The sequence below is a fragment of the Hordeum vulgare genome, chromosome 3H (genome assembly GCF_904849725.1).
Source record: "Hordeum vulgare subsp. vulgare chromosome 3H, MorexV3_pseudomolecules_assembly, whole genome shotgun sequence".
Taxonomy (NCBI): Eukaryota; Viridiplantae; Streptophyta; class Magnoliopsida; order Poales; family Poaceae; genus Hordeum; species Hordeum vulgare.
In genome coordinates, this window is record NC_058520.1 from 105,406,358 (window position 1) to 105,430,234 (window position 23,877).

Here is a 23,877-nt window from a genome sequence, read left to right on the forward strand (position 1 = left end):
CCCGGTCGAAGGCCCGCATCTGGCGGCGGTTGTGCCTCGTCGGCGCCAGCAAGCCATGGCGGCGCTGCTCACCCCCTCCCTCAGCTAGCTGGCGAGCGGGGCGTGGCAAAGGCCGGCGGCCGGCGATGTGGCGCCCGGTGCCAGATCTGGAGGTTGAGGCACTCCGGCGTGCCGCTCTGGTGGGATGCAGCTGTGTGGCGTGCAGGGTGCCGGGGTCCCCTCCCTCGGTTGGGGAAGTTGTGGTGGTGACAGCGAGGCACAACTTTGGATGACGGCGCGACGGCGCCGTGATGGTGGGGGTGGCTGGCCCGGTTGCGGCGGCTCCGGCTAGCTCCTACAGTTCCGCGGCAGAGGTGGTGTGCCGCGGTTCATGGACGGCGATGCGGCGGCGGCACACTGGTGGGCTCAGCATACGGCCACGAGGAGCGCTTCTATCTTGGGCCTCGCGGGAGGCGGGGTGGTGGCATGTGGAGGCTGGTGTGGGGGCGTGCCTCTAGCAGTCCGGCGGCGTCGTTGTGGTGTGAGGTGGGATGTAGTGGTGGGCGCAGCAGGTAGGTTTTGGTAGCGGTGAGCCGCCTTTGCGTCTTTGAGCTGGCGGCTTCCGCGAGGACGGTCGGTGTGTGGTCAGAGACTGTTTGCTGGGCAGGCTGTTGTGATGACGGATTCGATGAGCTCCGGGCGAAAGCCTTGCAAGACCTCGGTCGCATCGACGGCGTCCTTGGACGTCGTTCCCTCCTTGGAGGCGTCATCGTGGGAGCCCCTTCACCACCTTTGTCACCTCGGTCTCGGGCTCTCCGGGTGAAAACCCTAGCTTCGACCTTGGTCGGAGCGGGCGTCGGCAGCGGTATCATCGCTTTCCTCTTGGGGAGGACGCCTTGAATGTTTGGTATTTCGTCAGTTCGCGGTGGCTTGGGTGGCTTTGCGAGTTCATCGTCGGCCAAGAGTGTGCGCGGCCTCGGGACCGGTGAGTAAGTCGGAGCGGCGGCTCCGGAGAACAATGATGTGGAGTGTTGACTCTGGCCGTGTGGGCGGCAACGTCGTCACCTGAGGTGGAGCGCGGCCTCGGGGTCGGCGGGCAAGTCGGAGCGGCGGCTCCGGAGAACAGTGATGTGGAGTGTTGATTCTGGTCGTGTGGGCGGCGGCGTCGTCAACTCAGGTGGAGCGCGGCCTTGGGGTCGGCGGGCAAGTCGGAGCGGCGGCTCCGGAGAGCACCTTTGTGTTGTGGAGTGTCGAATCTAGTCGCTTGGGCGACAGGGTCGTTGGCTTGTGTGTTTCAATGTATCGGTTTTCGGCCAGTTTTCCTTATGAATTGGTCAAGTCTCTTCTTCTTAATGCAAAAGCAGAGCTCGTGCTGGTTTCTCAAAAAATTGACTTAAAGAAAAAAAGTCTAGGGTTCCTGTGCTTCTCGTCGGCTCCGTTGTCGGTCCATCTTTTGTCTCTGGTGGTCCTAAGGCCACAGAGACACGGTGGACCGCGAGCCTTGTCGGCAGGAGGGGTCTTGCTCCTTTTTTAGGTGTTTTTATGAGATTGTTTAGGATTTGTGTTTTGCTCAGGAAAACGAGACATTGATGGATTTCTGAAGACGAAATGTGGTTTTCCGTCTATTCCCGTTCCGATGGTTTGTCTAGCGTCGTTGGAGGACGTGTGGAGGTGCGTCTCCGGCATATCTTGTGTGATTCGATCGGTGTTGATCTTTTGGGGAATTGTTTGGATCCGGTCTTTGCTTATGTGTCTATGGATTGAATTCTTACGATCATACTTCTCCTGGTCGACAACTATTGTTGTTATGATGTGCTGGTCATGTAAATCTTTAGCACCACGATTTTCCAACTGTGCACTGCAACAAGTTTGACCCGGTTCCGGTGAGCGAGGGATGATACGGGCGGCATGTCTTTTTCTGTTCGCTGCAGTGTTTGTGTTGTCGTTAGGTGGTCTATAAATATGGATGATTTTTTTATATGTTTAGCATGATTTGATGAATAGTAGATCGAAAGTTTTATTAAAAAAAGCTATTTTACTCTGTTCCCATATGAAGCAAATGGAATCACACCCGCTAGAGTTGCTCTGACCTTTACCAAAGCTCTTAGACTACCCACAATAAAAGAAACATAGGTAGTAATATAGATGCCACCTAAGCACAAAATATGATGTGGCAACTCATTAATGAGAAGAATGAGAAATTGAGTAACTTAGGCTACTCATAGTGGAGAGTATCATATAGTAGTATCATGCATATGATACTACCTACATAATGCATAGTATCATAATCATAAACTAGTATTATAGATGACCTCATTTATTGACATGCATCACACATAGTACCATAGCATTTAACATGATACAGTGTCTATGTATGTTACTCTAACCCTTCTTCTCTTCTTTAATTGTTTGTCACATCAGCATGTTTGTTAGTCTCAAGTATATGATACTACCTAAGTTACTCCCACTATGGTCAGCCTTAGGAGTAGTTACTCATACTATGAGTAACGTAACGCATACAAAGGCAAGATGTGTCTATAAGAGCATCTCTAGCAGACCCGTATAAAGCCGACCTGCAAAAGTCGTTTACACTTCGCGGAAAAATTGTTTTGTGAACCGGTCCGACGCGGATAGAGTTAGACCTCGCAAAACAGACCCTAAAAAGGATATTTGCAGAAGATGCTCTTTTACCAGTCTGTTATGGGGGTCTGCTCGGGCGCGTTGCGTCGACCCGCAAAACCGAAAAGCTCGTAAATCAGAATTACTAATGTGCAATATAAGAAAAAAGTAAATATTGTTGGAAATATGCCCTAGAGGCAATAATAAAATGGTTATTATCATATTTCCTTGTTCATGATAATCGTCTATCGTTCATGCTATAATTGTATTAACAGGAAACACTAATACATGTGTGAATGAATAGATCACAATGTGTCCCTAGCAAGCCTCTAGTTAGCTAGCTCGTTAGTCAATAGATGATCATGGTTTCCTGATCATAGACATTGGATGTCATTGATAACGGGATCACATCATTGGGAGAATGATGTGGTGGACAAGACCCAATCCTAAGCCTAGCACTAGATCGTATTGTTCGTATGCTAATGCTTTTCTAATGTCAAGTATCTTTTCCTTCGACCGTGAGATTGTGCAACTCCCGGATACCGTAGGAGTGCTTTTGGTGTATCAAACGTCACAACGTAACTGGGTGACTATAAAGGTGCACTACGGGTACCTCCGAAAGTGTCTGTTGGGTTGGCACGAATCGAGATCGGGATTTGTCACTCCGTGTGACGGAGAGGTATCTCTGGGCCCACTCGGTAGAACATCATCATGAGCTCAATGTGACTAAGGAGTTAGTCACACGATGACGTGCTACGGAACGAGTAAAGAGACTTACCGGCAACGAGATTGAACAAGGTATAGGTATACCGACGATCGAATCTCGGGCAAGTTCTATACCGACAGACAAAGGGAATCGTATACGGGATTGATTGAATCCTTGACATCGTGGTTCATCCGATGAGATCATCGTGGAGCTAGTGGGAGCCACCATGGGTATCCAGACCCCGCTGATGGTTATTGGCCAGAGAGGTGTCTCGGTCATGTCTGCCTGTCTCCCGAACCCGTAGGGTCTACACACTTAAGGTTCGATGACGCTAGGGTTATAGGGAATTGTTATACGAGATTACCGAAAGTTGTTCGGAGTCCCGGATGAGATCCCGGACGTCACGAGGAGCTCCGGAATGGTCCGAAGGTAAAGATTGATATATAGGACGGATGGTTTCGGACACCGGAAGTGTTTCGGGCATCACCGGTAACGTACCGGGACCACCGGGACCACCGGAGGTGGTCCCGGGGGACCACCGAAGGGGGGCTGCGACCCCAAGAGGTAAGATGGGCTAAGTGGGGGTGGGAACCAGCCCCTAGTTGGGCTGGTACGCATCCCCACTCAGCCCATGGCGCAGGGGAAAGAAAAAGAGGGGGGGAACCCTAACTTAGGTGGGCCTTAGGCCCACCAGAGGGGTGCGCCACCCCCTCCTCCCCATCTGGCCGCCACAAACCCCATCTGGGAGGGCTGCCGCACCCCCTAGGGTGGGAACCCTAGGGGTGGCACCCCCTCTCCCCTTCCCCTATATATATAGTGGGCACTTTTGGCCTTTGGGGACACAGTTTTACCTCTCCCTCGGCGCAACCCTGCACTTCTTCCTCCTCCTCTCTGCCGGCGCTTGGCGAAGCCCTGCCGGGAGACCTCGTCTCTCCACCAACACCACGCCGTCGTGTTGCTGGTCCTCTTCCCCAACCTCTCCCTCCTCCTTGCTGGATCAAGGTGCGGGAGACGTCACCGGGCTGCACGTGTGTTGAACGCGGAGGTGCCGTTGTTCGGCACTAGATCGGAATCGCTGCGAGTATGACTCCATCAACCGCGTTCTAGAAACGCTTCGGCTTAGCGATCTTCAAAGGTACGAAGATGCTCTTACCCCTCTCTCGTTGCTGGTCTCTCCATAGGAAGATCTGAACATGCGTAGGAAAAATTTTGAATTTATGCTACGTTACCCAACAGTGGTATCAGAGCCAGGTTTTCTATGCGTAGATTCCATGCACGAGTAGAACACAAAAGTTGTGGGCGATGGTTTGTCAATTTGCTTGCCGTTACTAGTCTTATTCTTTTCCGGCGGCATTGTGGGATGAAGCGGCCCGGACCGACCTTACACGTACGCTTACGTGAGACTGGTTCCACCGACAAACATGCACATCGTGCATAAAGGTGGCTAGCGGGTGTCTGTCTCTCCTACTCTAGTCGGATTGGATTTGATGAAAAGGGTCCTTATGAAGGGTAAATAGCTTTGGCATATCATTGTTGTGGCTGTCACGTAGGTAAGAAGGCGTTCTTGCTAGAAACCCAAATCAGCCACGTAAAACTTGCAACAACAATTAGAGGTCGTCTAACTTGTTTTTGCAGGGTTTGACATGTGATGTGATATGGCCAAAGTTGTGATGTTGCATGTATGATGTATGAGATGATCATGTTATTGTAATAGGTTTCACGACTTGCATGTCGATGAGTGTGACAACCGGCAGGAGCCATAGGAGTTGTCTTAATTTATTGTATGAGATGCAACGCCATGTGCTTACTACTTTTACTTCATTGCTAACGGTTAGCTGTAGTAGTAGTGATAGTAGTAGTTGGCGTGACGACTTCACGGAGACACGATGATGGAGATCATAATGATGGAGATCATGGTGTCACGCCGGTGACGATGATGATCATGCAATGCCTGAAGATGGAGATCGAAAGAGCAAAGATGATAATGGCCATATCATGTCACTATATGATTGCATTGTGATGTTTATCATGTTTTACATCTTATTGCTTAGAACGACGGTAGCATAATAAGATGATCCCTCTTAAAATTTCGAGAACGTATTCCCCTAAGTGTGCACCGTTGCGAAGGTTCGTTGTCTCGAAGCACCACGTGATGATCGGGTGTGATAGATTCTAACGTTCGCATACAACAGGTGTAAGCCAGATTTACACACGCGAAACACTTAGGTTGACTCGACGAGCTTAGCATGTACAAACATGACCTCGAATACAAGAGACTGAAAGGTCGAACATGAGTCGTATGGTTGAATACGACCAGCATGAAGTTGCTCACCATGGTGACTAGTCCGTCTCACGTGATGATCGGACACGGGTTAGTCAACATGGATCATGTATCACTTAGATGACTAGAGGGATGTCGATTTAAGTGGGAGTTCATACTTAATTTGATTAAATGAACTTAATTGTCATGAACTTAGTCTAAAAGTTGTCTTTATAAATATTGTAGATGTCCAACGTCAACCTCAACTTCAACGCATTCCTAGAGAAAAACAAGCTGAAAGATGATGGTAGCAACTATGCGGACTGGGTTCGCAACCTGAAGCTCATCCTTGAAGCAGCTAAAAAGGCTTATGTCCTTAATGCGCCGCTAGGTGACCCTCCCGCTCCCGCAGCAGCGCAGGACGTTCTAAACGTCTGGCAAGCGCGGAGTGATGACTACTCTCTGGTCAGGTGTGGCAAGCTATACAGTTTAGAAACGGGGCTCCAAAGACGTTTTGAGCAACACGGGGCATATGAGATGTTCCAAGAGCTGAAGCTAGTTTTTCAAGATCATGCCCGTGTCGAGAGATATGAAGTCTCCGACAAGTTCTTCAGCTGTAAGATGGAGGAGAACAGTTCTGTCAGTGAGCACATACTCAAAATGTCTGGGTTACACGGTCGTCTGACTTCACTTGGAGTCGAACTTCCGGATGATGCTATCATTGACAGAATCCTCCAGTCTCTCCCACCAAGCTACAAAGGCTTTGTGCTTAACTACAACATGCAAGGGATGGAGAAAACCATTCCCGAGTTGTACTCGATGCTCAAGTCTGCAGAAGTAGAAATCAAGAAGGAGCATCAAGTGTTGATGGTCAACAAGACCACTAGTTTCAAGAAAGGCAGGGGTAAGAAGAACTTCAAGAAAGACGGCAAAGTTGTTGCCACGCCCGGTAAACCAGATGCCGGGAAGAAGAAAAAGAACGGACCCAAGCCTGAGACTGAGTGCTTCTACTGCAAGGGAAAAGGTCACTGGAAGCGGAACTGCCCCAAATACTTAGCGGACAAGAAGGCCGGCAACGTTAAAGGTATATGTGATATACATGTTATTGATGTGTACCTTACCATCGCTCGTAGTAGCTCCTGGGTATTTGATACCGGTGCTGTTGCTCACATTTGCAACTCAAAGCAGGAACTGCGGAATAAGCGGAGACTGGCCAAGGACGAGGTGACAATGCGCGTCGGGAATGGTTCAAAGGTCGATGTGATCGCCGTCGGCACGCTACCTCTACATCTACCGTCGGGATTAGTTTTAAACCTTAATGATTGTTATTTAGTACCAGCTTTAAGCATGAACATTGTATCAGGGTCTTGCTTAATGCGAGACGGCTACTCATTTAAGTCAGAGAATAATGGTTGTTCTATTTATATGAGTGATATGTTTTATGGTCATGCTCCGCTGGTGAATGGTTTATTCTTGATGAATCTCGATCGTGATGTTACACATATTCATAGTGTGAGTACCAAAAGATGCAAAGTTGATAACGATAGTCCCACATACTTGTGGCACTGCCGCCTTGGTCATATCGGCGTTAAGCGCATGAAGAAGCTCCATACTGATGGACTGCTAGAGTCTCTTGACTTTGAATCATTTGACACATGCGAACCGTGCCTCATGGGCAAGATGACTAAGACTCCATTCTCAGGAATAATGGAGAGAGCCACTGACTTATTGGAAATAATACATACTGATGTGTGTGGTCCAATGAACGTTGAAGCTCGCGGTGGTTATCGTTATGTTCTCACTCTCACCGATGATTTGAGTAGGTATGGGTATATCTACTTGATGAAGCACAAATCTGAGACGTTTGAAAAGTTCAAGGAATTTCAGAGTGAGGTTGAGAATCAACGTGACAGAAAAATAAAATGTCTACGATCTGATCGTGGAGGAGAATATTTGAGTCACGAGTTTGGCACACACCTAAGAAAGTGTGGAATCGTTTCACAACTAACGCCGCCTGGCACACCGCAGCGCAACGGAGTGTCTGAACGTCGTAATCGCACCTTATTAGATATGGTACGATCTATGATGTCTCTCACCGACTTGCCACTATCATTTTGGGGATACGCATTAGAAACTGCAGCATTCACTTTAAATAGGGCACCGTCTAAATCCGTTGAGACGACACCGTATGAACTGTGGTTTGGCAAGAAACCTAAGTTGTCGTTTCTTAAAGTTTGGGGCTGCGATGCTTATGTGAAGAAACTTCAACCAGAAAAGCTCGAACCCAAAGCGGAGAAATGCGTATTCATAGGATACCCTAAGGAAACTATTGGGTATACCTTCTATCTTAGATCCGAAGGTAAAACCTTTGTTGCCAAGAACGGATCCTTTCTAGAGAAAGAGTTTCTCTCGAAAGAAGTAAGTGGGAGGAAGGTAGAACTTGATGAGGTAATTACACCCCCTCTCGAACAGGAAGGTAGCGCAACGCAAGAAGTTGTTCCTGTGATGCCTACACCAACTGAAGAGGAAGTTAATGATGATGATCATGAAGCTTCGGATCAAGTTACTACTGAACCACGAAGGTCCACAAGGGTACGCTCCGCACCAGAGTGGTACGGCAACCCTGTGATGGAAATCATGTTGTTAGATAACGGTGAACCTTCGAACTATGAAGAAGCGATGGCGGGCCCGGATTCCAACAAATGGCTTGAGGCCATGAAATCCGAGATAGGATCCATGTATGAGAACAAAGTATGGACTTTGGTGGACTTGCCCGATGACCGGCGAGCCATAGAAAATAAATGGATCTTCAAGAAGAAGACTGATGCAAACGGTAATGTAACCGTTTACAAAGCTCGACTTGTCGCAAAGGGTTTGAGACAAATTCAAGGAGTTGACTACGAAGAGACTTTCTCTCCCGTAGCGAAGCTAAAATCAGTCCGAATAATGTTAGCAATTGCCGCCTTTTATGATTATGAAATTTGGCAAATGGACGTCAAAACAGCATTCCTTAACGGGAATCTTAAGGAAGAGTTGTATATGATGCAACCAGAAGGTTTTGTCGATCCTAAAGGTGCTAACAAAGTATGCAAGCTCCAGCGCTCCATCTATGGGCTAGTGCAAGCATCTCGGAGTTGGAACATTCGCTTTAATGAGGTGATTAAAGCGTTTGGGTTCATACAGGTTTACGGAGAAGCCTGTCTGTACAAGAAAGTGAGTGGGAGCTCTGTAGCTTTCCTCGTACTATATGTGGATGACATATTATTGATGGGGGATGATATAGAGATGTTGGAGAGCATAAAGGCCTATTTGAACAAGAGTTTTTCAATGAAGGACCTTGGAGAAGCTGCATACATATTAGGCATCAAGATCTATAGAGATAGATCGAGACACCTCATAGGTCTTTCGCAAAGTACATACCTTGACAAGATATTGAAGAAATTCAATATGGAAAACTCAAAGAAAGGGTTCTTGCCAGTTTTGCAAGGTATGAGATTGAGTAAGACTCAGTCGCCGACCACGGCAGCAGATAGAGAGAAGATGAGTTTTGTCCCCTACGCTTCAGCCGTGGGCTCTCTAATGTATGCCATGCTGTGTACCAGACCTGATATAAACCTTGCGATAAGCTTGGTAGGGAGGTACCAAAGTAATCCCGGTGCGGAACACTGGACAGCGGTCAAGAATATCCTTAAGTACCTGAAAAGGACTAAGGAAATGTTTCTCGTTTATGGAGGTGACGAAGAGCTCGTCGTAAAGGGTTACGTCGATGCTAGCTTCCACACAGATCCGGATGACTCTAAGTCACAAACCGGATACGTATATGTGTTGAATGGTGGGGCAGTGAGCTGGTGCAGCAGCAAGCAAGAAGTCGTGGAAGCATCTACATGTGAAGCGGAGCACATAGCTGCTTCAGAAGCGGCTCATGAAGGAATTTGGATGAAGGAGATCATCACCGACCTTGGAGTGGTTCCAAGCGCGTCGGGTCCTATGACACTCTTCTGTGATAACACTGGAGCCATTGCCATAGCCAAAGAGCCCAGGTTTCACCGGAAGACGAAGCACATCAAGCGCCGCTACAACTCCATCCAGGACCATGTCCAAACTGGAGTGATAGATATTTGTAAAGTACACACGGATCTGAATATTGCAGACCCGTTGACTAAACCTCTTCCACGAGCAAAACATGATCAACACCATAATGCTATGGGTGTTCGATACATCACAATGTAACTAGATTATCGTCTCTAGTGCAAGTGGGAGACTGTTGGAAATATGCCCTAGAGGCAATAATAAAATGGTTATTATCATATTTCCTTGTTCATGATAATCGTCTATCGTTCATGCTATAATTGTATTAACAGGAAACACTAATACATGTGTGAATGAATAGATCACAATGTGTCCCTAGCAAGCCTCTAGTTAGCTAGCTCGTTAGTCACTAGATGATCATGGTTTCCTGATCATAGACATTGGATGTCATTGATAACGGGATCACATCATTGGGAGAATGATGTGGTGGACAAGACCCAATCCTAAGCCTAGCACTAGATCGTATTGTTCGTATGCTAATGCTTTTCTAATGTCAAGTATCTTTTCCTTCGACCGTGAGATTGTGCAACTCCCGGATACCGTAGGAGTGCTTTGGGTGTATCAAACGTCACAACGTAACTGGGTGACTATAAAGGTGCACTACGGGTACCTCCGAAAGTGTCTGTTGGGTTGGCACGAATCGAGATCGGGATTTGTCACTCCGTGTGACGGAGAGGTATCTCTGGGCCCACTCGGTAGAACATCATCATGAGCTCAATGTGACTAAGGAGTTAGTCACACGATGACGTGCTACGGAACGAGTAAAGAGACTTACCGGCAACGAGATTGAACAAGGTATAGGTATACCGACGATCGAATCTCGGGCAAGTTCTATACCGACAGACAAAGGGAATTGTATACGGGATTGATTGAATCCTTGACATCGTGGTTCATCCGATGAGATCATCGTGGAGCTAGTGGGAGCCACCATGGGTATCCAGACCCCGCTGATGGTTATTGGCCAGAGAGGTGTCTCGGTCATGTCTGCCTGTCTCCCGAACCCGTAGGGTCTACACACTTAAGGTTCGATGACGCTAGGGTTATAGGGAATTGTTATACGAGATTACCGAAAGTTGTTCGGAGTCCCGGATGAGATCCTGGACGTCACGAGGAGCTCCGGAATGGTCCGGAGGTAAAGATTGATATATAGGGCGGATGGTTTCGGACACCGGAAGTGTTTCGGGCATCACCGGTAACGTACCGGGACCACCGGGACCACCGAAGGGGGGCTGCGACCCCAAGAGGTAAGATGGGCTAAGTGGGGGTGGGAACCAGCCCCTAGTTGGGCTGGTACGCATCCCCACTCAGCCCATGGCGCAGGGGAAAGAAAAAGAGGGGGGGGGGAACCCTAACTTAGGTGGGCCTTAGGCCCACCAGAGGGGTGCGCCACCCCCTCCTCCCCATCTGGCCGCCACAAACCCCATCTGGGAGGGCTGCCGCACCCCCTAGGGTGGGAACCCTAGGGGTGGCACCCCCTCTCCCCTTCCCCTATATATAGTGGGCACTTTTGGCCTTTGGGGACACAGTTTTACCTCTCCCTCGGCGCAGCCCTGCACTTCTTCCTCCTCCTCTCTGCCGGCGCTTGGCGAAGCCCTGCCGGGAGACCTCGTCTCTCCACCAACACCACGCCGTCGTGTTGCTGGTCTTCTTCCCCAACCTCTCCCTCCTCCTTGCTGGATCAAGGTGCGGGAGACGTCACCGGGCTGCACGTGTGTTGAACGCGGAGGTGCCGTTGTTCGGCACTAGATCGGAATCGCTGCGAGTACGACTCCATCAACCGCGTTCTAGCAACGCTTCCGCTTAGCGATCTTCAAAGGTACGAAGATGCTCTTACCCCTCTCTCGTTGCTGGTCTCTCCATAGGAAGATCTGAACATGCGTAGGAAATTTTTTGAATTTATGCTACGTTACCCAACAAATATTACAATACAATAATCATCCAAAGTATAATAATTATTAAAATCATCGAAGCAAACTAAATAATTCAATACAGAACTTGTCTCGTATACAAATCACACGTGAATGAATGGAAAATGGAATGTGTTTACTGCCCAACCCTTTGCCAATGATGCTTAATGAGATCCTTGTGAAGTTCAGAGTGGGTGTTTGAATTTTCAATCTACTTGCAGGTCTAAAGAAAAGCTCTATTTCGATTAAGGTCTCTAGCTGGTTTGACACGACTACCCACATTGTCACAGAAGAACTCCAAGTTCATGCCTCTCTCATCTTCGATAATCATGTTGTGAAGAATAACACAACATGTCATGATGTTTTCAAGGATCGCTTGTCCCAAAACGGAGCAAGACCACGAACAATGGCAAACCTAGATTGCAAAACCCCAAATGCTCTTTCAATGTCTTTTTGGGCTGCCTCTTGTGCCCTTGTGAATTTACACTATTTCCTAGTTTGGGGGTCTTTGATGCTCTTCACAAATGTGCACCAAGAAGGGTGTATACCATCTGCAAGATAGTACCCTTTTGTGTATTCATGCCTATACATGGGCATCTTCGGCCCAGCCCGGCCCCAAAATCCAGGGCCTAGGCCCTATGGGCTTGCCCATGGGCCGGGCTTGGGCCTGAGTTTTGAGCCCACCAGCAGGGCCGGGTCGGGCTTGGGCTTGACATATTGGGATTTTAAGGAATAGGCCCGGCCCACGGCCCCAAGCCCGATGGGCTTTTCAACAGATGTGAGGGATCGGTAGAAGATGTGTCTAGAGGGGGGAGTGAATAGACTACTTGTTAAGATAAAAAATCTAGGCTAGCCTAATTTCTAGGAGAGCACAAATCTAATCGTTGTAACAAGTCTAGGTCACCCTACACATGCAGTTCTAAGAGTATAGCGGCGGAGAGTAAAACATGCAAGTGTAATGTAGAGGAGTAAGGTAGGGAGATCAAACACATGAGGTTGACACGCGATTTTTGGCATGGTTCCGATAGGTGGTGCTATCGTACGTCCATGTTAGTGGGGACTTCAACCCACGGAGGGTAACGGTTGCGAGAGTCCACGGAGGACTCCACCCATGAAGGGTCCACAAAGAAGCGGCCTTATCTATCCCACCACGGTTTCCGTCCACGGAGGACTAGCCTTACTCACGGTAGATCTTCACAAAGTAGGCGATCTCCTTGCCCTTACAAACATCTTGGTTCAACTCCACAACACGAAGTAGGAGGCTCCCAAGCGACGCCTAACCAATCTAGGAGGCACCACCCTCCAAAAGGTAATAGATGTGGTAGATCAATGAACTCCTTGCTCTTGTGCTTCTAAAGATAGTCTCCTCAACACAAATCGCTCTCTCACAGAATATGCATGGGTTGGAGAGATTGATTTGGTGGAAAGCAGTTGGGGAGGCTAGAGATAAAGTTTCAAATGATTGGATTGGAATATCTTGGTCTCAACACATGAGTAGGTGGTTCTCTCTCAAAAAATGGATCTGGAAATGAAGTGTGTATTCTCAGTACTTATCCCATGAATGAGAGGTGGGTGAAGGGGTATATATAGGCAAAAGCCAAAATCCAACCGTTACACACAAAAGAGCAAACTCGGTGACACCGAAGTTGGAAACTCGGTGGTACCGACTAGCACTATAAAGGCGTTAACTTTTGAATTTCGGTGAGACCGATATATACAACTCGGTGGCACAGAAAAGGTGACTAATGGTTAGATGGCCAAACTCGATGGTACCGATACTCAAACTTGGAAATTTCGATTTTGTGTACCTGGGCAACAAAATGTTGGTCACACTGAACTTGGTAGCACCGATGCAGTTTCGGTTGCACTGATTTGGTGGGAATGGCTAGGGTTATGTTTGAGGTTCAAACTCAATGGGTCCGATGTGGAAATGTTGGTGACATCGAATTTGTGAATGTGGAACTTGACAGAGTGGATGTGTGGGAAAAATGATTGAGTGTTTTGGTGGCTAGCTTTGAGCATTTGGGCAATCAGTTCATTTTACTACCTCACCCCCTTTTAATAGTATTGGCTTTCCTATGGACTCAAAAGTGATTTCTCACAAATATAAAATGAAGAGTCTTCTAGCTTGAAGCTTGAGCCAATATTATTCCTTTCTTGTATCCACGAGTATCTCCACATAAACCTTAAGCCATAGCTCTCAATGAACTAATCCAGAAATATCTAGGTAAAAGTGTTAGTCCAAGAGACAATGTATGTTGTCATGAATTATCAAAATCACCAAGGGAGCATATGTGCTTTTAATCTCCCCCTTTTTGGTAATTGATGACAACATACAATCAAAGCTTCAAATAAAGATACTCATAAGGATATGACAGCTTTCAAGGAAATATGACTAGTACAAGCTCCCCCTAAATGTGTGCAATCCCTTTAAAGGATAGTTGATTTGGAATGCATGGGCACACACAAGGTAGAAGGACAAGACAAGTCATGGTAATCTTGGCTATATGCATCAAACATATGTGAATGAAAGACTTCCATGTTTAAGACTCCCTCTTGCAAACAATATGTGCAAGAAACAAGAGTTCATCATGAACAAGGATATGATGCATATACTTACCTTGAGAATCTTGAGCGTCTTGACATAGGAGTACACTTGGGAAACAGATGTTAGATAACACAAGAGTACCCTGTTGTAAAGATGCAAAGAAATTCAAAAGTACCAAGAAATTGAAGACATAGTTAAGATAGGATTTGAAGATAGAATACATCTCCAAGGAACAAGAACTTTTTCTCCCCTAAAAATGAGTATGTAAAGTTTCCTCTCCCCCTGAATCATGGCATGTAGATATTGGGAGTAGGTAGGCAAAATAAGTTCAAACCAATAAAGCCAATTAAAATGGTATTTATCTCTCTCCCCCTTAATGTGAAGGGTTTGATACAAGTATCTCCCCTTAGTGTTGTTGCTCCCTCTTTTGTATAAGCTTGTTGATAGTATTTGATAGTATTTCTCCCCTAGAAATAGGTTCACTCAATGGAAGCTTTGATGATATTTCTCCCTCTTTGGCACAATTACCAAAAAGAAAGGTCAGAGGGCAAGGGCTCATTGACAGAATAAGGAGGATCTTGGATATTTCTCTCTTTTGTATGGGTTCCTCGAATCTGTCTTTTCTCCCCCTTAGATATTTTGTAGGCTTCATTGAATGTTCTCCCCCTTAGGTATGGACAAGAGTTCCTTGAATGACCTCCCTCTAAGTTAGGGATCCTAAAGGATTCTCACTCTTATATTGCATGGGATCACTGAGATTTTTCTCCCCCTAGAGAAGTTGTCTCACATTAAGTCAATAGTCCGGAAGAAATTATCAAAGCAACAAAGTCAGAAAAATCGGAGTCACCGAGGCATAATGATTTGGTAGAGACGAGATTGATATTTAGGCCTCTTGGAGAACTTGGTTGGACTGAGTTTCCCAATTCGATGAAACCGAATTGTAGTGATAGTCAACTCTTTAACATAAAATAGGTTGATTGAAAGAATTGTTTCAAAAGGTCAAGAGTCCAAACGAATGATAATTCCAACTGAGAAAGTTAAACAAAAGTAAGAAGAATAAGAGACGTTTTTTTTAAAATACACACATATAGATGAGAGTGGAATGGTTCTAAGAATGTGAAAGATCAAATGTGAACCATACGACATTCTCCATCTAGATGCGGGGCAGTGACTAGGTCACCTATATTAGAGTATTTGACTTGAGGAGTCAAGCAAGCATGCTTGATTATAGGTCATACTCATCGTTAAGCGTGAAATGGGGTTGCCATTTTTCGATTAAGCATTTCAATGTCTTCATATCACTTGAGTTGTTGTACACCATGAATTGGTGTAGAGCTTTATCAAGGATATGAATACATACCTTCGAGTGATGTTGATGACATGGCATGTAGGTGAACTTGTTATGGATGCTCAATGTTGATGATGATCATCTAGAGTTGGGGGCTATCCATGACGTTTTGGTTCACTTTTCACCTACAATGGTTAGTCACGCAAGGAAGAACTTAATTTATCCAAATAACATGAGTTAAATTCAATATCATAGAATTGCCAAGGATATGATTTGTTGTCTTCTTCCTTCATCTCCAAAAAAAAGGTTGTTGATACTTGGCCATGTCAAGATTGCTTTTGACGAGAGTTTGTTTGCAACCTTGTGGAGTGTATTTCTTCCAAGTACCTACAAAAGGTTAGATGCAATACAAGGGAGCATAGTTTCCTAGACATAAGATAGTCATATCAATGCTATCATGGAACAGTCAGTCAAGCTCATGCCCTTGCATGCATCCGAGTGAGTCTAGCTCAAGTTTGAAGCATCAATGATGTTCAACTCACTCCTCAAATGACACAACACTTTCTTGTAAAGTGGTTTGGTGAAAATGTCACCCAGTTGTTTGTTAGTATGAACATGCCTGAGATTGATATCTCCTTTGGCAACATGATCACGGATGAAATGATGTCGCACTTGGATGTGCTTGTGTCACACAACAATGGGACTTTTCTAACATGAATGCCATAATCCTTAAGCGTTTGAGACATCCATAGTAATTGAGCACAACATGATCCAGTGGCAATGTATTCAGCTTCGGCAGTTGATAAGGATACCGAGTTTTGTTTCTTGGATGTCCAAGAGACAAGAGATCTCCCAAGAAATTGACATGTACCCGAGGTGGATTTTCTATCAACCTTGTCTCCAACATAGTCCGAGTCGGAATAGCCAACAAGATCAAAGGAACATCCCTTGGGATACCATATGCCAAAGTTTGGTGTATGTATAAGGTATCTCACTATCCTTTTCACAACCAATAGATGGCACTCTTTAGGTGTTGCTTGATAGCGGGAACACATGCAAACACTTAGGATGATATCAGTATGAGAGGCACATAGATATAACAATGATCCATTCATTGATCGATAAACCTTTTGATCAACAGGTGCATCATCCTTAGTGAGGTCAAGATATCCACTAGTAGGCATGGGGGTTCTCATACCTTTGCATTCTTGCATGTTGAACTTCCTGATCAAGTCCTTGGTGTACTTGGTTTGAGATATGAACGTGCGTTATCTCGATTGTTTGATTTGCAATCCAAGGAAGAACTTCAGTTCACTCATCATGGACATCTTGTACTTCTCTGTCATCAGCTTTCCAAACTTTTCACTAAAATGTGGGTTAGTAGAACCAAAGATAATATCATCCACATATATTTGACAAACAAATAGTTCTTACTCTTTTAGTGAATAACGTTGCATCAATTTTGCCAATCTCAAAACCCTTTTCAATCCTAGGTGCTTGTTTAATACCATATAAAGCTTTACGAAGTTTGTAAACATGATCAGGTTTCTTAGGGTTCACAAAACCAGGAGGTTGTTTAACATAAACTTCCTCTTTAACTTCTCCATTGAGAAAGGCACTTTTAATATCCATTTGGTAGAGATTTATACCATGTTGCTTGGCATAAGCTAGAAGAATATGAATGGCTTCAAGTCTAGCAACAGGAGCATAAGTCTCACCACAGTCCATACCTTCGACTTGCGTGTATCATTGGGCTACGAGACGTGCTTTGTTGTGTACAACTTGTCCGTCTTCATCTTGCTTGTTTGGAAACACCCATCTTGTACCAATGATATTCTGCTCGCCTTCTGGTTTTTCAACAAGTGTCCATACTTGGTTCCTCTCGAAGTTGTGTAGCTCTTCATGCATGGCATTCGCCTAATCTGGATCTTGGAGAGCTTATTCTACCTTAAAGGGTTTAATGCTAGATATGAAAGAATAATGCTCACAAAAGTTAGCTAATCGAGATTTAGAGCGAGTGATTCTCCCGTTGTTTATGTCGTTGTACACTTGTTTCAGCGGATGATCTATTTTCACTCTTGCTCTAACTCTTGACAGCTTCTTCTTGTTGAATGGAGGAGCTTCTTCTTCATCGTCGTCATCTTGAGCATTGTCGTTGGCATCATCTTCTCCTTGAGGTGGTGGTGAGGAAGGTTGAGGTGGATCATCAAGACGTTTCTCTTCCTCTTCTTCATCATGTCGTGTACCGCTTGTGGATGCTTCCATGACATTTTGCGGTTTGCCTTTATGCGAAGTGGGAGCTTTCACTTGAGTTGATGAAGTGCTTTCCTTCACCTCCATGGGACAAATCTTGCCAATGGACATATCTTTAGTAGCTTCCGAAGGTTCCTTATATCCTATATCAATTGGCAATTGTTTGACTTGCGAACCATTAGTCTCAACAAACTTCACATCTACCAGCTCTTCAACTTTTCGAGTGAAGTTGTTGTAGACACGGTAAGCGTGAGAGTTTGGTCTGTAATCAAGAAGAACCCTTCATAAGATTTAGGTGCAAATTTAGATCGACGATGCTTATCAAGAATATAGCACTTAGAGCCGAATACTTGAAAGTATCCAACTTGGGGTTTGTTACCGGTGTGTAGCTCGTATGATTTTTTACCAAGAAGCTTGTGCAGGTAGAGTAAGTTTATGGTATTGTGATGACCCACAAGTATAGGGGATCTATCGTAGGCCTTTCGATAAGTAAGAGTGTCGAACCCAATGAGGAGCAGAAGGAAATGACAAGCGGTTTTTAGTAAGGTATTCTTTGCAAGCACTGAAATTATTGGTAACAAATAGTTTTTTATAAGGTAATTCGTAAGAGGTAGCAAGTAAAAAAATGTAAAAATGGTGCAACAAGGTGGCCCAATCCTTTTTGTAGCAAAGGACAAGCCTGGACAAACTCTTATATAAAGAAGAGCGCTCCCGAGGACACATGGGAATTTATGTCAAGCTAGTTTTCATCATGCTCATACGATCCACGTTCGTTACTATGATAATTTGATATGTGGGTGGACCGACGCTTGGGTGCTGCCCTTACTTGGACAAACCTCCCACTTATGATTAACCTCTCTCGCAAGCATACGCAACTACGAAATAGGAATTAAGATAAATCTAACCATAACATTAAATATATGGATCCAAATCAGCCACTTACGATGCAACACATAAACTAGGGTTTAAGCTCCTGTCACTCTAGCAACCCATCATCTACTTATTACTTCCTAATGGCTTACTCTAGGCCCAAATAATGGTGAAGTGTCATGTAGTCGATGTTCACATGACACCACTAGAGGGGAAACAACATATATCTTATCAAAATATTGGAGGAATACCAAATTCACATGATTACTTATAACAAGACTTATCTCATGTCCTCAGGAACAAACATAACTACTCACAAAGCATATTCATGTTCACAATCAGAGGAGTATTAATAATCAATAAGGATCTGAACATATAATCTTCCACCAAATAAACCAAGTAGCATCAACTAAAAGGAGTAATAAACACTGCCAGCAACCCACAAGTACCAATTTGAGGTTTTGAGACAAAGATCGGATACAAGAGATGAACTAGGGTTTGGAGAGGAGATGATGTTGATGAAGATCTTGATGGAGATTGACCCCCTCTCGATGAGAGGATCGTTGGTGATGATGATGGCTTTGATTTCCCCCTCCGGGAGGGAAGTTTCCCCAGCGGAATAGCTCCACTAGAGCTCTAGATTGGTCCTATCGAAGTTCCGCCTCGAGACGACGCCGTCGCGTCCCGAAAGGTCTGATATGATTTTTTTTCGAGGTCAAAACCCTTCATATAGGAGAAGATGGGCACCAGAGGCTTGCCAGGGGGCCCACAAGCCTGGAGGTGTTGATAAAATAAAATACGGACATGAAGGCATCATGATTATCTTTAGAAGATCAATACATATTGATATAGAATATCTTATACTGAAGTAACAATCCATTCACAAGGTAAAGTATGAATCAAGAACTCTATTGAGAACTAACAAACTATGATTTCACTCATTGAAGCAATTCCAATTTATTGCAACGTAGGAAAGAGTCAATATAAGAGCTTGTAAAGCAAATCCACATACTCAATCATCTTATAGTCTTTCATAATTGCTAACACTGACGCGGTACCTATGAGGTCAAAGCTTCAATCAGACACAAAGAAAGATGGGGGCTTATATTTTGCATCCCAACTATTTACCTCAAGGGTAATGTCAACAATAATAACTCATGATCACTGCTACAACAACAAAAGACCTTCCCCGGCAACGACGTCAGAGGTCTTTCTGCTGCTGGCTACGCCTACAGGGACTTCCTTGGCAAATATGCAAAGGATTCCCCCGCGGCCTTGGAGCCTTGCGTTGGTGTTCCCTTGAAGAGGAAAGGGTGATGCAGCACAGAATAAGTAAGTATTGCCCTCAGTTTGAGAACCAAGGTATCAATCCAGTAGGAGGATCGCTTCAAGTCACAAGTACCTGCACAAACACAAAGAGCTTGCACCCAATGCTATGAAGGGGTTGTCAATCCCTTATAGATTGTTTGCAAAGTGAGAACTGAAAGCAAAAAGTAAACAAAGCAAAGTAAAAGTAAAAGTGGAGACGATAGCTGTGAATAGACCCGGGGGTCGTAGTTTTCACTAGTGGCTTCTCTCATGAAAGCAAGTAGACGGTGGGTGAACGAATTACTGTCGAGCAATTGATAGAACCGCGCAAAGTCATGACGTTATCTATGGCAATGATCATATCTATAGGCATCACGTCCAAAACAAGCAGACCGATGCTTTCTGCATCTACTACTATTACTCCACACGTCGGCCGCTATCCAGCATGCATCTAGTGTATTGAGTTCATAAGAACAGAGTAACACCTTAAGCAAGATGACATGATGTAGATGGACAATCTCAAATCTATGATGAAAGCCCATCTTGTTACCCTTGATGGCAACAACACGATGCGTGCCTTGCTGCCCTTTCTATCACTGGGAAAGGTCACCGCATGTTATGAACCCAAAACCAAGCACTTCTCCCATTGCAAGAATCATAGATCTAGTTGGCCAAACAAAACCCAAGACTCGGAGAGACTTACAAGGATATCAAATCATGCATATAAGAAATCAGCAAAGACTCAAATATAATTCATAGATAATCTGATCAGAAATCCACAATTCATCGAATCTCGACAAACACACCGCCAAAGAGGATTACATCGGATAGATCTCCATGAAGATCACGGAGAACTTTGTATTGAAGATCCAAGAGAGAGAAGAAGCCATCTAGCTACTAACTACGGACCCGTAGGTCTGAAGTGGACTACTCACGAGTCATTGGAGAGGCGATGATGTTGATGTAAAAGCCCTCCAACTCCAAAGTCCCCTCCGGCAGGGCACCGGGTAGGGTCTCCAGATGAGATCTCGTGGAAACGGAAGCGTGCGGCGGCGGAAAAGTGTTTTCGTGGATGCCCTGATTTTTTCTGGGGTTTTAGGGAATATATAGGCCAAAGAGCTAGGACAGGGGAGCGCCGGGGAGGCCACAAGCCTAGTCGCCGCGGGGCCCCTTGGCCGCGGCGTGAGGGCTTGTGGGCTCCCTGTAGGCCTCCTGCCTTGGCCCTCAAGTCCCCCGATCTTCTTCTGTTCTAGAAAAATTTATTTCGGGGATTTTATTCCGTTTGGACTCCGTTCCAAAATCAGATCTGAAAAGAGTCAAAAACATAGAAAAAACAGGAACTGGCACTTGGCACTGAATTAATAAGTTAGTCCCCAAAAAGATATAAAAGGTATATAAAACATCCAAAGTTGACAAGATAACAACATGAACCATAAAAAATTATAGATACGTTTGAGACGTATCAAGCATTCCCAAGCTTAACTCCTATTCGTCCTCGAGTATGGAAGTGAGAAAGAATGAATTTTTGATGCTTTCATGCTACCTAGAATAGATGTCCTTTGTAACTCCTCTTATGTTACGTGAATGTTCAGATCCATTAGATTCAAAACAATAGTTTGCTATTGACGTGGAGACAATAATACTTCAAGAAAACTTGCTAGGTAATCATGAACTTTCAAAATAACAAGGCCAAAAGAAAGTTATCCCTACAAAATCATATAGTCTGGCTATCCTCTATCATCCTTGCACAACGAATTAAATTCATGCACAACCTCGGTATTGGCCAAGTAATTGTTTTCACACCTTTACTTTCTCAAACTTTTTCAACTCTCACGCAATACATGAGCGTGAGCCATGGTTTTAGCACTATAAGTGGAATGGAGTGTGGTGGAGGTTGCAAGGCAAACAAGGAGAATATGGTCACATTGACTAGGCATATCAATGAGCTGTGGAGATGCTCATCAATAGATATCAACGTGAATGAGTAGGGATTGCCATACAAATGATGCACTAGAGCTAAGAGTATGTGAAAGCTCTTAAAGAAAACTAGTGGGTGTGCATGCAACTTGCTTGCTCACGAAGACCTAAGGCAATTTTGAGGAAGCCTATCATTGGAATATACCAGCCAAGTTATATAATGAAATTTTCCCACTAGCCATATGGTGGTGACAAAACGAGAGACTCTCAATCATGAAGATCATGGTGCTTAATAAGCACAAGTGTGGAAAGATAGTAGCATTGTCCCTTCTCTCTTTTTCTCTCATTTTTTGGGTGGGATCTTTGGCCTCTCTTTTTTTGGTGGGCATCTTTGGCCTCTTTTTGTAAATGGGCCTCGCTGGCCTCTTTTATTTCCTCACATGGGACAATGCTCCATCAATGATGATCATCACACTTACAACTCAAAACTTAGAGCAATGATGACTCTATATGGAATGCCTTCGGCAGTGTACCGTGACAATGATCTAGTATGGCATAGACATCAATGGAAACATCATGCTAGCTATCTTATGATCATGCAAGGGCAATGTACAAGTGGTGGCACATGTCATGGTGGTAGTTGCATGGCAATATATCTCGGAATGGCTTTGAAGAAGCCATAGTAGGTAGGTATGGTGGCTGTTTTGAGGGAGGCTAATGGTGGGTTTTATGCATCGGCGAAAGTTGCACGACACTAAAGAAGATAGTGATGGTGGAAGGTGAAAGTGCATCTAAACCATGGACTCAACATTAGTCATGAAGAACTCATATACTTGTTGTAAAAGTTTTAGTAGTAATCGAAACAAAGCATTCAACACATACTCCTAGGGGAAGGGTCGGTAGGTATAAACCATCGCGCGATCCCGACCGCCACACAAAGGATGACAATCAATAGACTAATCATGCTCAGACTTCATCACATAGCGGTTCACCATACGTGCATGCTATGGGAATCATTAAATTCAGCACAAGTATTTCTAGATCCACAACACCTTATTAGTATATCTTCAGTATTACCACAACCACACCTCAAAACTAATTGAGATGAATCAAACTTCTCTAACCATTCAATGCACATGAAGGTGGAAGTTTTCATATCCCTTTGGATATCTACCCCTTTTGAGACTACTTTCATAGCATAGATCAACTAACACACCACGCGCCACTGTGCTCTAAAAGATATAAGTGAAGCACATGGAGCAAAATCAACTAGCTCGAAAGATATAAGTGAAGCACATGTGAGCTGAATTGTCTAACCAAAGGATATAAGTGAAGCTCGACAAAATCACAGTGAGTGCATGTCTCTCTATCTAGGTGTGCTGCAAGGAAGATTGTGACACAACAAAAATAAAAGACTCCTACGATACAAGACGCTCCAAGCAAAACACATAACATGTGGTGAATAAAAATATAGCCCCAAGTAACGTTACCGATGGATTGAAGACGAAAGAGGGGATGCCTTCCCGTGGCATCTTCAAGCTTAGGCTTTTTCGGCATCCTTGAATCAACTTGGCATGCCTTGGGCATCCCCAAGCTTGAGCTCTTGCCACTCTTTATCTCTTTGTCCATAAGAACTTCACCCAAAACTTGAAAACTTCACAACACGAAACTTAAACAGAAACTCGTGATAACATTAGTATAAGAAAGCAAACCACCACTTCCTTAGGTACTGTAGCAAACTTAAATTCTACTTATGTTGATGTTGGGTTACTGTATTTTCAATCTTCCATGGATAATACCCCCCGATACTATCCATAGTTTCATCAAAATAAGCAACCAACTCAACAAAAACAGAATCTGTTAACAGCAGACCAGTCTGTAGCAATCTGTATAGTTCGTATACTTCTGGTACTTCAAAACTTCTGAAAAATTACGACAGTCTGAAGAATTTGCGTAGCAATCAGAAGAAAAAAGAATCAACTCAAAAGCTCTTACAAAAAAAATGAAAATTCTTTTCGTGAGCAGAAAGTTTCTGTCTTTTCCAGCATGACCAAACGATCATCCCCAAGACTAATCATAACGGTTTTGCTTGGCACAAACGCAAAAAGAAACACAAAAAACACAATCATAACA